This window comes from Pseudophryne corroboree, unplaced genomic scaffold (assembly GCF_028390025.1).
Source record: "Pseudophryne corroboree isolate aPseCor3 unplaced genomic scaffold, aPseCor3.hap2 scaffold_1354, whole genome shotgun sequence".
Classification (NCBI taxonomy): domain Eukaryota; kingdom Metazoa; phylum Chordata; class Amphibia; order Anura; family Myobatrachidae; genus Pseudophryne; species Pseudophryne corroboree.
In genome coordinates, this window is record NW_026967980.1 from 77,813 (window position 1) to 91,426 (window position 13,614).

Genomic DNA, 13,614 nt, shown 5'->3' on the forward strand with positions numbered 1-13,614 from the left:
TACAAAATGTACAAGTGATATATTAAAATCATCTTTCCAGCTTGAATTTCAATGATGCATTGGGGCAACAATTTTGTGAGAAACATCTTCACCCTTAAATAAAGATTTTCGTAATTCCTTACCTGTGTGCTAATTAGATATCACCTTGTTTTCACATTAAACAGACTTCCACACGAGAAAGCAGCAAGGATGCAGTGGCGTTAATGTTTCCTGGTGTCAACCTGTATTATTTCAGTAGACATTGAAATGAGGATGCATCTTGCTGCCTTTCCAATGAAGCAAGTTTAATTTAGTAATAGGTGAAAAACCATCCTTACAAAGGTGTTAATCAGAGACTTGGCTTTGTGGACACTTTTCAGAGAACAAATTTGTTAGCATAAAAATAAAGCCAGAAAATGAAGAGCTGTTTAATCACTCGATTGGATTTTTCTGCCAGCATATTTTTTTTCTCTGCAACCCACTGCTAAATTGTGCTTCCTAGCTGTTTTTTATAAAATCACTGAATCAAATCTAACTCTGATTACATCAGAGAAGGCCAGGTACCCTACACAATAAGAGGGGGTTTGAAATTTTGACTTGTCTACTTAAATATCACCAAAATGTGATCACAAGGTCAATTATGTCCTTGGGTGGGATTGAACCACCAAACTTTTGGTTAATAGCCGAACACACTAACCGATTGCGCCACCGAGACACTTTGCAAACAGTACATACTGACAAAGGCTAATAAGCATACATCTAGAACGTTTCCTAGAAAAACATTAAAAAATCAATAATCTGGAGAGTTTTTGTAAGATGTTTCTTCCATCAACCAATGAATAAACACATTGGTACTTTCCCATGATGAGTGAGTGCTTCAGGATCTCTTGCACTTACATGTGCAGCAGAGTACTGCAATGGAAGCATGCTGGACCCATAACCCAGAGGTAGGCAGATTGAAACTATCCTTTGCTATATGCATTTTTTTTTGTTAATTTAAGTAATCAAAACTGGGATTGATATTTTTTCTCTTTTATTTTTACTTAAAGTACAATAACTTTTACCATTTTTAATTTGTTTTAATAGTATATTGACAGTATAGTTTTCTTTCAAAAATCCACTTAATTTTCTTTACCCTATTATTAAAATGGTAATTGACAAAAAAAACTACATTGTCACCAGAAGAGCAATACAAAATGTACAAGTGATATATTAAAATCATCTTTCCAGCTTGAATTTCAATGATGCATTGGGTCAACAATTTTGTGAGAAACATCTTCACCCTTAAATAAAGATTTTCTTAATTCCTTACCTGTGTGCTAATTAGATATCACCTTGTTTTCACATTAAACAGACTTCCACATGAGAAAGCAGCAAGGATGCAGTGGCGTTAATGTTTCCTGGTGTCAACCTGTATTATTTCAGTAGACATTGAAATGAGGATGCATCTTGCTGCCTTTCCAATGAAGCAAGTTTAATTTAGTAATAGGTGAAAAACCATCCTTACAAAGGTGTTAATCAGAGACTTGGCTTTGTGGACACTTTTCAGAGAACAAATTTGTTAGCATAAAAATAAAGCCAGAAAATAAAGAGCTGTTTAATCACGCAATTTGATTTTTTTGCCAGCATATTTCTTTTTCTCTGCAACCCACTGCTAAATTGTGCTTCCTAGATGTTTTTATAAAATCACTGAATCAAATCTAACTCTGATTACATCAGAGAAGGCCAGGTACCCTACACCATAACAGGGGGTATGAAATTTGACTTGTCTACTTAAAGATCACCAAAATCTGATAACAAGGTCAATTAGGTCCCTGGGTGGGATTGAACCACCAACCTTTTGGTTAATAGTCGTACATACTAACTGATTGCGCCACAGAGACACTTTGCAAAAGTTCATACTGCAAAGGCTAATTAGCATTCATCTAAAACGTTTCCTAGAAAAACTTTAAAAAGTCAATAATCTGGAGAGTTTTTGTAAGATGTTTCTTCCATCAACCAACGAAGAAACACATTGGTACTTTCCCATGATGAGTGCGTGCTTCAGGATCTCTTGAACTTACATGTGCAGCAGAGTACTGCAATGGAAGCATGCTGGGCCCATAACCCAGAGGTAAGCAGATTGAAACTATCCTCTGCTATATGCATTTTTTTTTTGTTAATTAAAGTAATCCAAAACTGGGATTGATATTTTGTCTCTTTTATTTTTACTTAAAGTACAATAACTTTTACCATTTTAATTTGTTTTAATAGTATATTGACAGTATTGTTTTCTTTCAAAAATCCACTTCATTTTCTTTACCCTATTATTAAAATGGTAATTGACAAAAACAAACTACATTGTCACCAGAAGAGCAATACAAAATGTACAAGTGATATATTAAAATCATCTTTCCAGCTTGAATTTCAATGATGCATTGGGTCAACAATTTTGTGAGAAACATCTTCACCCTTAAATAAAGATTTTCTTAATTCCTTACCTGTGTGCTAATTATATATCACCTTGTTTTCACATTAAACAGACTTCCACATGAGAAAGCAGCAAGGATGCAGTGGCGTTAATGTTTCCTGGTGTCAACTTGTATTATTTCAGTAGACATTGAAATGAGGATGCATCTTGCTGCCTTTCCAATGAAGCAAGTTTAATTTAGTAATAGGTGAAAAACCATCCTTACAAAGGTGTTAATCAGAGACTTGGCTTTGTGGACACTTTTCAGAGAACAAATTTGTTAGCATAAAAATAAAGCCAGAAAATGAAGAGCTGTTTAATCACTCGATTGGATTTTTCTGCCAGCATATTTTTTTTCTCTGCAACCCACTGCTAAATTGTGCTTCCTAGCTGTTTTTATGAAATCACTGAATCAAATCTAACTCTGATTACATCAGAGAAGGCCAGGTACCCTACACCATAACAGGGAGTTTGAAATTTTGACTTGTCTACTTAAAGATCACCAAAATCTGATAACAAGGTCAATTAGGTCCCTGGGTGGGATTGAACCACCAACCTTATGGTTAATAGCCGTACAAACTAACTGATTGCGCCACAGAGACACTTTGCAAAAGTCCATACTGACAAAGGCTAATAAGCATTCATCTAAAACGTTTCCTAGAAAAACTTTAAAAAGTCAATAATCTGGAGAGTTTTTGTAAGATGTTTCTTCCATCAACCAACGAAGAAACACATTGGTACTTTCCCATGATGAGTGAGTGCTTCAGGATCTCTTGCACTTACATGTGCAGCAGAGTACTGCAATGGAAGCATGCTGGGCCCATAACCCAGAGGTAGGCAGATTGAAACTATCCTCTGCTATATGCATTTTTTTTGTTAATTAAAGTAATCCAAAACTGGGATTGATATTTTGTCTCTTTTATTTTTACTTAAAGTACAATAACTTTTACCATTTTAATTTGTTTTAATAGTATATTGACAGTATTGTTTTCTTTCAAAAATCCACTTCATTTTCTTTACCCTATTATTAAAATGGTAATTGACAAAAACAAACTACATTGTCACCAGAAGAGCAATACAAAATGTACAAGTGATATATTAAAATCATCTTTCCAGCTTGAATTTCAATGATGCATTGGGGCAACGATTTTGTGAGAAACATCTTCACCCTTAAATAAAGATTTTCTTAATTCCTTACCTGTGTGCTAATTAGATATCACCTTGTTTTCATATTAAACAGACTTCCACATGAGAAAGCAGCAAGGATGCAGTGGCGTTAATGTTTCCTGGTGTCAACTTGTATTATTTCAGTAGACATTGAAATGAGGATGCATCTTGCTGCCTTTCCAATGAAGCAAGTTTAATTTAGTAATAGGTGAAAAACCATCCTTACAAAGGTGTTAATCAGAGACTTGGCTTTGTGGACACTTTTCAGAGAACAAATTTGTTAGCATAAAAATAAAGCCAGAAAATGAAGAGCTGTTTAATCACGCAATTTGGTTTTTTTGCCAGCATATTTCTTTTTCTCTGCAACCCACTGCTAAATTGTGCTTCCTAGATGTTTTTATAAAATCACTGAATCAAATCTAACTCTGATTACATCAGAGAAGGCCAGGTACCCTACACCATAACAGGGGGTATGAAATTTGACTTGTCTACTTAAAGATCACCAAAATCTGATAACAAGGTCAATTACGTCCCTGGGTGGGATTGAACCACCAACCTTTTGGTTAATAGCCGTACACACTAACTGATTGCGCCACAGAGACACTTTGCTAAAAGTACATACTGACAAATGCTAATAAGCATTCATCTAAAACGTTTCCTAGAAAAACTTAAAAAAGTCAATAATCTGGAGAGTTTTTGTAAGATGTTTCTTCTATCAACCAACGAAGAAACACATTGGTACTTTCCCATGATGAGTGAGTGCTTCAGGATCTCTTGCACTTACATGTGCAGCAGAGTACAGCAATGGAAGCATGCTGGGCCCATAACCCAGAGGTAGGCAGATTGAAACTATCCTCTGCTATATGCATTTTTTTGTTTGTTAATTAAAGTAATCCAAAACTGGGATTGATATTTTGGCTCTTTTATTTTTACTTAAAGTACAATAACTTTTACCATTTTAATTTGTTTTAATAGTATATTGACAGTATTGTTTTCTTTCAAAAATCCACTTAATTTTCTTTACCCTATTATTAAAATGGTAATTGACAAAAACAAACTACATTGTCACCAGAAGAGCAATACAAAATGTACAAGTGATATATTAAAATCATCTTTCCAGCTTGAATTTCAATGATGCATTGGGGCAACGATTTTGTGAGAAACACCTTCACCCTTAAATAAAGATTTTCTTAATTCCTTACCTGTGTGCTAATTAGATATCACCTTGTTTTCACATTAAACAGACTTCCACATGAGAAAGCAGCAAGGATGCAGTGGCGTTAATGTTTCCTGGTGTCAACCTGTATTATTTCAGTAGACATTGAAATGAGGATGCATCTTGCTGCCTTTCCAATGAAGCAAGTTTAATTTAGTAATAGGTGAAAAACCATCCTTACAAAGGTGTTAATCAGAGACTTGGCTTTGTGGACACTTTTCAGAGAACAAATTTGTTAGCATAAAAATAAAGCCAGAAAATAAAGAGCTGTTTAATCACTCAATTGGATTTTTCTGCCAGCATATTTTTTTTCTCTGCAACCCACTGCTAAATTGTGCTTCCTAGCTGTTTTTATAAAATCACTGAATCAAATCTAACTCTGATTACATCAGAGAAGGCCAGGTACCCTACACCATAACAGAGGGTTTGAAATTTTGACTTGTCTACTTAAAGATCACCAAAATCTGATAACAAGGTCAATTAGGTCCCTGGGTGGGATTGAACCACCAACCTTTTGGTTAATAGCCGTACATACTAACTGATTGCGCCACAGAGACACTTTGCAAAAGTCCATACTGACAAAGGCTAATAAGCATTCATCTAAAACGTTTCCTAGAAAAACTTTAAAAAGTCAATAATCTGGAGAGTTTTTGTAAGATGTTTCTTCCATCAACCAACGAAGAAACACATTGGTACTTTCCCATGATGAGTGAGTGCTTCAGGATCTCTTGAACTTACATGTGCAGCAGAGTACTGCAATGGAAGCATGCTGGGCCCATAACCCAGAGGTAAGCAGATTGAAACTATCCTCTGCTATATGCATTTTTTTTTTGTTAATTAAAGTAATCCAAAACTGGGATTGATATTTTGTCTCTTTTATTTTTACTTAAAGTACAATAACTTTTACCATTTTAATTTGTTTTAATAGTATATTGACAGTATTGTTTTCTTTCAAAAATCCACTTAATTTTCTTTACCCTATTATTAAAATGGTAATTGACAAAAACAAACTACATCGTCACCAGAAGAGCAATACAAAATGTACAAGTGATATATTAAAATCATCTTTCCAGCTTGAATTTCAATGATGCATTGGGTCAACAATTTTGTGAGAAACATCTTCACCCTTAAATAAAGATTTTCTTAATTCCTTACCTGTGTGCTAATTATATATCACCTTGTTTTCACATTAAACAGACTTCCACATGAGAAAGCAGCAAGGATGCAGTGGCGTTAATGTTTCCTGGTGTCAACTTGTATTATTTCAGTAGACATTGAAATGAGGATGCATCTTGCTGCCTTTCCAATGAAGCAAGTTTAATTTAGTAATAGGTGAAAAACCATCCTTACAAAGGTGTTAATCAGAGACTTGGCTTTGTGGACACTTTTCAGAGAACAAATTTGTTAGCATAAAAATAAAGCCAGAAAATGAAGAGCTGTTTAATCACTCGATTGGATTTTTCTGCCAGCATATTTTTTTTCTCTGCAACCCACTGCTAAATTGTGCTTCCTAGCTGTTTTTATGAAATCACTGAATCAAATCTAACTCTGATTACATCAGAGAAGGCCAGGTACCCTACACCATAACAGGGAGTTTGAAATTTTGACTTGTCTACTTAAAGATCACCAAAATCTGATAACAAGGTCAATTAGGTCCCTGGGTGGGATTGAACCACCAACCTTATGGTTAATAGCCGTACAAACTAACTGATTGCGCCACAGAGACACTTTGCAAAAGTCCATACTGACAAAGGCTAATAAGCATTCATCTAAAACGTTTCCTAGAAAAACTTTAAAAAGTCAATAATCTGGAGAGTTTTTGTAAGATGTTTCTTCCATCAACCAACGAAGAAACACATTGGTACTTTCCCATGATGAGTGAGTGCTTCAGGATCTCTTGCACTTACATGTGCAGCAGAGTACTGCAATGGAAGCATGCTGGGCCCATAACCCAGAGGTAGGCAGATTGAAACTATCCTCTGCTATATGCATTTTTTTTGTTAATTAAAGTAATCCAAAACTGGGATTGATATTTTGTCTCTTTTATTTTTACTTAAAGTACAATAACTTTTACCATTTTAATTTGTTTTAATAGTATATTGACAGTATTGTTTTCTTTCAAAAATCCACTTCATTTTCTTTACCCTATTATTAAAATGGTAATTGACAAAAACAAACTACATTGTCACCAGAAGAGCAATACAAAATGTACAAGTGATATATTAAAATCATCTTTCCAGCTTGAATTTCAATGATGCATTGGGGCAACGATTTTGTGAGAAACATCTTCACCCTTAAATAAAGATTTTCTTAATTCCTTACCTGTGTGCTAATTAGATATCACCTTGTTTTCATATTAAACAGACTTCCACATGAGAAAGCAGCAAGGATGCAGTGGCGTTAATGTTTCCTGGTGTCAACTTGTATTATTTCAGTAGACATTGAAATGAGGATGCATCTTGCTGCCTTTCCAATGAAGCAAGTTTAATTTAGTAATAGGTGAAAAACCATCCTTACAAAGGTGTTAATCAGAGACTTGGCTTTGTGGACACTTTTCAGAGAACAAATTTGTTAGCATAAAAATAAAGCCAGAAAATGAAGAGCTGTTTAATCACGCAATTTGGTTTTTTTGCCAGCATATTTCTTTTTCTCTGCAACCCACTGCTAAATTGTGCTTCCTAGATGTTTTTATAAAATCACTGAATCAAATCTAACTCTGATTACATCAGAGAAGGCCAGGTACCCTACACCATAACAGGGGGTATGAAATTTGACTTGTCTACTTAAAGATCACCAAAATCTGATAACAAGGTCAATTACGTCCCTGGGTGGGATTGAACCACCAACCTTTTGGTTAATAGCCGTACACACTAACTGATTGCGCCACAGAGACACTTTGCTAAAAGTACATACTGACAAATGCTAATAAGCATTCATCTAAAACGTTTCCTAGAAAAACTTAAAAAAGTCAATAATCTGGAGAGTTTTTGTAAGATGTTTCTTCTATCAACCAACGAAGAAACACATTGGTACTTTCCCATGATGAGTGAGTGCTTCAGGATCTCTTGCACTTACATGTGCAGCAGAGTACAGCAATGGAAGCATGCTGGGCCCATAACCCAGAGGTAGGCAGATTGAAACTATCCTCTGCTATATGCATTTTTTTGTTTGTTAATTAAAGTAATCCAAAACTGGGATTGATATTTTGGCTCTTTTATTTTTACTTAAAGTACAATAACTTTTACCATTTTAATTTGTTTTAATAGTATATTGACAGTATTGTTTTCTTTCAAAAATCCACTTAATTTTCTTTACCCTATTATTAAAATGGTAATTGACAAAAACAAACTACATTGTCACCAGAAGAGCAATACAAAATGTACAAGTGATATATTAAAATCATCTTTCCAGCTTGAATTTCAATGATGCATTGGGGCAACGATTTTGTGAGAAACACCTTCACCCTTAAATAAAGATTTTCTTAATTCCTTACCTGTGTGCTAATTAGATATCACCTTGTTTTCACATTAAACAGACTTCCACATGAGAAAGCAGCAAGGATGCAGTGGCGTTAATGTTTCCTGGTGTCAACCTGTATTATTTCAGTAGACATTGAAATGAGGATGCATCTTGCTGCCTTTCCAATGAAGCAAGTTTAATTTAGTAATAGGTGAAAAACCATCCTTACAAAGGTGTTAATCAGAGACTTGGCTTTGTGGACACTTTTCAGAGAACAAATTTGTTAGCATAAAAATAAAGCCAGAAAATAAAGAGCTGTTTAATCACTCAATTGGATTTTTCTGCCAGCATATTTTTTTTCTCTGCAACCCACTGCTAAATTGTGCTTCCTAGCTGTTTTTATAAAATCACTGAATCAAATCTAACTCTGATTACATCAGAGAAGGCCAGGTACCCTACACCATAACAGAGGGTTTGAAATTTTGACTTGTCTACTTAAAGATCACCAAAATCTGATAACAAGGTCAATTAGGTCCCTGGGTGGGATTGAACCACCAACCTTTTGGTTAATAGCCGTACATACTAACTGATTGCGCCACAGAGACACTTTGCAAAAGTCCATACTGACAAAGGCTAATAAGCATTCATCTAAAACGTTTCCTAGAAAAACTTTAAAAAGTCAATAATCTGGAGAGTTTTTGTAAGATGTTTCTTCCATCAACCAACGAAGAAACACATTGGTACTTTCCCATGATGAGTGAGTGCTTCAGGATCTCTTGAACTTACATGTGCAGCAGAGTACTGCAATGGAAGCATGCTGGGCCCATAACCCAGAGGTAAGCAGATTGAAACTATCCTCTGCTATATGCATTTTTTTTTTGTTAATTAAAGTAATCCAAAACTGGGATTGATATTTTGTCTCTTTTATTTTTACTTAAAGTACAATAACTTTTACCATTTTAATTTGTTTTAATAGTATATTGACAGTATTGTTTTCTTTCAAAAATCCACTTAATTTTCTTTACCCTATTATTAAAATGGTAATTGACAAAAACAAACTACATTGTCACCAGAAGAGCAATACAAAATGTACAAGTGATATATTAAAATCATCTTTCCAGCTTGAATTTCAATGATGCATTGGGTCAACAATTTTGTGAGAAACATCTTCACCCTTAAATAAAGATTTTCTTAATTCCTTACCTGTGTGCTAATTATATATCACCTTGTTTTCACATTAAACAGACTTCCACATGAGAAAGCAGCAAGGATGCAGTGGCGTTAATGTTTCCTGGTGTCAACTTGTATTATTTCAGTAGACATTGAAATGAGGATGCATCTTGCTGCCTTTCCAATGAAGCAAGTTTAATTTAGTAATAGGTGAAAAACCATCCTTACAAAGGTGTTAATCAGAGACTTGGCTTTGTGGACACTTTTCAGAGAACAAATTTGTTAGCATAAAAATAAAGCCAGAAAATGATGAGCTGTTTAATCACTCGATTGGATTTTTCTGCCAGCATATTTTTTTTCTCTGCAACCCACTGCTAAATTGTGCTTCCTAGCTGTTTTTTATAAAATCACTGAATCAAATCTAACTCTGATTACATCAGAGAAGGCCATGTACCCTACACCATAAGAGGAGGTTTGAAATTTTGACTTGTCTACTTAAATATCACCAAAATCTGATCACAAGGTTAATTACATCCCTGGGTGGGATTGAACCACCAACCTTTTGGTTAATAGCCAAACACACTAACCGATTGCGCCACAGAGACACTTTGCAAAAAGTACATCCTGACAAAGGCTAATAAGCATACATCTAGAACGTTTCCTAGAAAAACATTAAAAAATCAATAATCTGGAGAGTTTTTGTAAGATGTTTCTTCCATCAACCAACGAATAAACACATTGGTACTTTCCCATGATGAGTGAGTGCTTCAGGATCTCTTGCACTTACATGGGCAGCAGAGTACTGCAATGGAAGCATGCTGGACCCATAACCCAGAGGTAGGCAGATTGAAACTATCCTTTGCTATATGCATTTTTTTTGTTAATTTAAGTAATCAAAACTGGGATTGATATTTTTGCTCTTTTATTTTTACTTAAAGTACAATAACTTTTACCATTTTAATTTGTTTTAATAGTATATTGACAGTATAGTTTTCTTTCAAAAATCCACTTAATTTTCTTTACCCTGTTATTAAAATGGTAATTGACAAAAAAACTACATTGTCACCAGAAGAGCAATACAAAATGTACAAGTGATATATTAAAATCATCTTTCCAGCTTGAATTTCAATGATGCATTGGGGCAACAATTTTGTGAGAAACATCTTCACCCTTAAATAAAGATTTTCGTAATTCCTTACCTGTGTGCTAATTAGATATCACCTTGTTTTCACATTAAACAGACTTCCACACGAGAAAGCAGCAAGGATGCAGTGGCGTTAATGTTTCCTGGTGTCAACCTGTATTATTTCAGTAGACATTGAAATGAGGATGCATCTTGCTGCCTTTCCAATGAAGCAAGTTTAATTTAGTAATAGGTGAAAAACCATCCTTACAAAGGTGTTAATCAGAGACTTGGCTTTGTGGACACTTTTCAGAGAACAAATTTGTTAGCATAAAAATAAAGCCAGAAAATGAAGAGCTGTTTAATCACTCAATTGGATTTTTCTGCCAGCATATTTTTTTTCTCTGCAACCCACTGTAAAATTGTGCTTCCTAGCTGTTTTTTATAAAATCACTGAATCAAATCTAACTCTGATTACATCAGAGAAGGCCAGGTACCCTACACCATAACAGGGGGTATGAAATTTGACTTGTCTACTTAAAGATCACCAAAATCTGATAACAAGGTCAATTACGTCCCTGGGTGGGATTGAACCACCAACCTTTTGGTTAATAGCCGTACACACTAACTGATTGCGCCACAGAGACACTTTGCTAAAAGTACATACTGACAAATGCTAATAAGCATTCATCTAAAACGTTTCCTAGAAAAACTTAAAAAAGTCAATAATCTGGAGAGTTTTTGTAAGATGTTTCTTCTATCAACCAACGAAGAAACACATTGGTACTTTCCCATGATGAGTGAGTGCTTCAGGATCTCTTGCACTTACATGTGCAGCAGAGTACAGCAATGGAAGCATGCTGGGCCCATAACCCAGAGGTAGGCAGATTGAAACTATCCTCTGCTATATGCATTTTTTTGTTTGTTAATTAAAGTAATCCAAAACTGGGATTGATATTTTGGCTCTTTTATTTTTACTTAAAGTACAATAACTTTTACCATTTTAATTTGTTTTAATAGTATATTGACAGTATTGTTTTCTTTCAAAAATCCACTTAATTTTCTTTACCCTATTATTAAAATGGTAATTGACAAAAACAAACTACATTGTCACCAGAAGAGCAATACAAAATGTACAAGTGATATATTAAAATCATCTTTCCAGCTTGAATTTCAATGATGCATTGGGGCAACGATTTTGTGAGAAACACCTTCACCCTTAAATAAAGATTTTCTTAATTCCTTACCTGTGTGCTAATTAGATATCACCTTGTTTTCACATTAAACAGACTTCCACATGAGAAAGCAGCAAGGATGCAGTGGCGTTAATGTTTCCTGGTGTCAACCTGTATTATTTCAGTAAACATTGAAATGAGGATGCATCTTGCTGCCTTTCCAATGAAGCAAGTTTAATTTAGTAATAGGTGAAAAACCATCCTTACAAAGGTGTTAATCAGAGACTTGGCTTTGTGGACACTTTTCAGAGAACAAATTTGTTAGCATAAAAATAAAGCCAGAAAATAAAGAGCTGTTTAATCACTCAATTGGATTTTTCTGCCAGCATATTTTTTTTCTCTGCAACCCACTGCTAAATTGTGCTTCCTAGCTGTTTTTATAAAATCACTGAATCAAATCTAACTCTGATTACATCAGAGAAGGCCAGGTACCCTACACCATAACAGGGGGTTTGAAATTTTGACTTGTCTACTTAAAGATCACCAAAATCTGATAACAAGGTCAATTAGGTCCCTGGGTGGGATTGAACCACCAACCTTTTGGTTAATAGCCGTACATACTAACTGATTGCGCCACAGAGACACTTTGCAAAAGTCCATACTGACAAAGGCTAATAAGCATTCATCTAAAACGTTTCCTAGAAAAACTTTAAAAAGTCAATAATCTGGAGAGTTTTTGTAAGATGTTTCTTCCATCAACCAACGAAGAAACACATTGGTACTTTCCCATGATGAGTGAGTGCTTCAGGATCTCTTGAACTTACATGTGCAGCAGAGTACTGCAATGGAAGCATGCTGGGCCCATAACCCAGAGGTAAGCAGATTGAAACTATCCTCTGCTATATGCATTTTTTTTTTGTTAATTTAAGTAATCCAAAACTGGGATTGATATTTTGTCTCTTTTATTTTTACTTAAAGTACAATAACTTTTACCATTTTAATTTGTTTTAATAGTATATGGACAGTATTGTTTTCTTTCAAAAATCCACTTCATTTTCTTTACCCTATTATTAAAATGGTAATTGACAAAAACAAACTACATTGTCACCAGAAGAGCAATACAAAATGTACAAGTGATATATTAAAATCATCTTTCCATCTTGAATTTCAATGATGCATTGGGGCAACGATTTTGTGAGAAACACCTTCACCCTTAAATAAAGATTTTCTTAATTCCTTACCTGTGTGCTAATTAGATATCACCTTGTTTTCACATTAAACAGACTTCCACATGAGAAAGCAGCAAGGATGCAGTGGCGTTAATGTTTCCTGGTGTCAACCTGTATTATTTCAGTAAACATTGAAATGAGGATGCATCTTGCTGCCTTTCCAATGAAGCAAGTTTAATTTAGTAATAGGTGAAAAACCATCCTTACAAAGGTGTTAATCAGAGACTTGGCTTTGTGGACACTTTTCAGAGAACAAATTTGTTAGCATAAAAATAAAGCCAGAAAATAAAGAGCTGTTTAATCACTCAATTGGATTTTTCTGCCAGCATATTTTTTTTCTCTGCAACCCACTGCTAAATTGTGCTTCCTAGCTGTTTTTATAAAATCACTGAATCAAATCTAACTCTGATTACATCAGAGAAGGCCAGGTACCCTACACCATAACAGGGGGTTTGAAATTTTGACTTGTCTACTTAAAGATCACCAAAATCTGATAACAAGGTCAATTAGGTCCCTGGGTGGGATTGAACCACCAACCTCTTGGTTAATAGCCGTACATACTAACTGATTGCGCCACAGAGACACTTTGCAAAAGTCCATACTGACAAAGGCTAATAAGCATTCATCTAAAACGTTTCCTAGAAAAA

The 13,614-nt window shown here is 34.7% G+C and overlaps 1 non-coding gene across 1 annotated transcript; it reads right to left on the reverse strand.

The window, feature by feature from the left end:
* Nucleotides 1-9,971: 9,971 nt before the first annotated feature.
* Nucleotides 9,972-10,045, reverse strand: TRNAN-AUU (transfer RNA asparagine (anticodon AUU)). Its single transcript has one exon. It is a non-coding gene; the product is annotated as a tRNA-Asn (tRNA).
* Between the last annotated feature and the right edge of the window lie 3,569 nt (nt 10,046-13,614).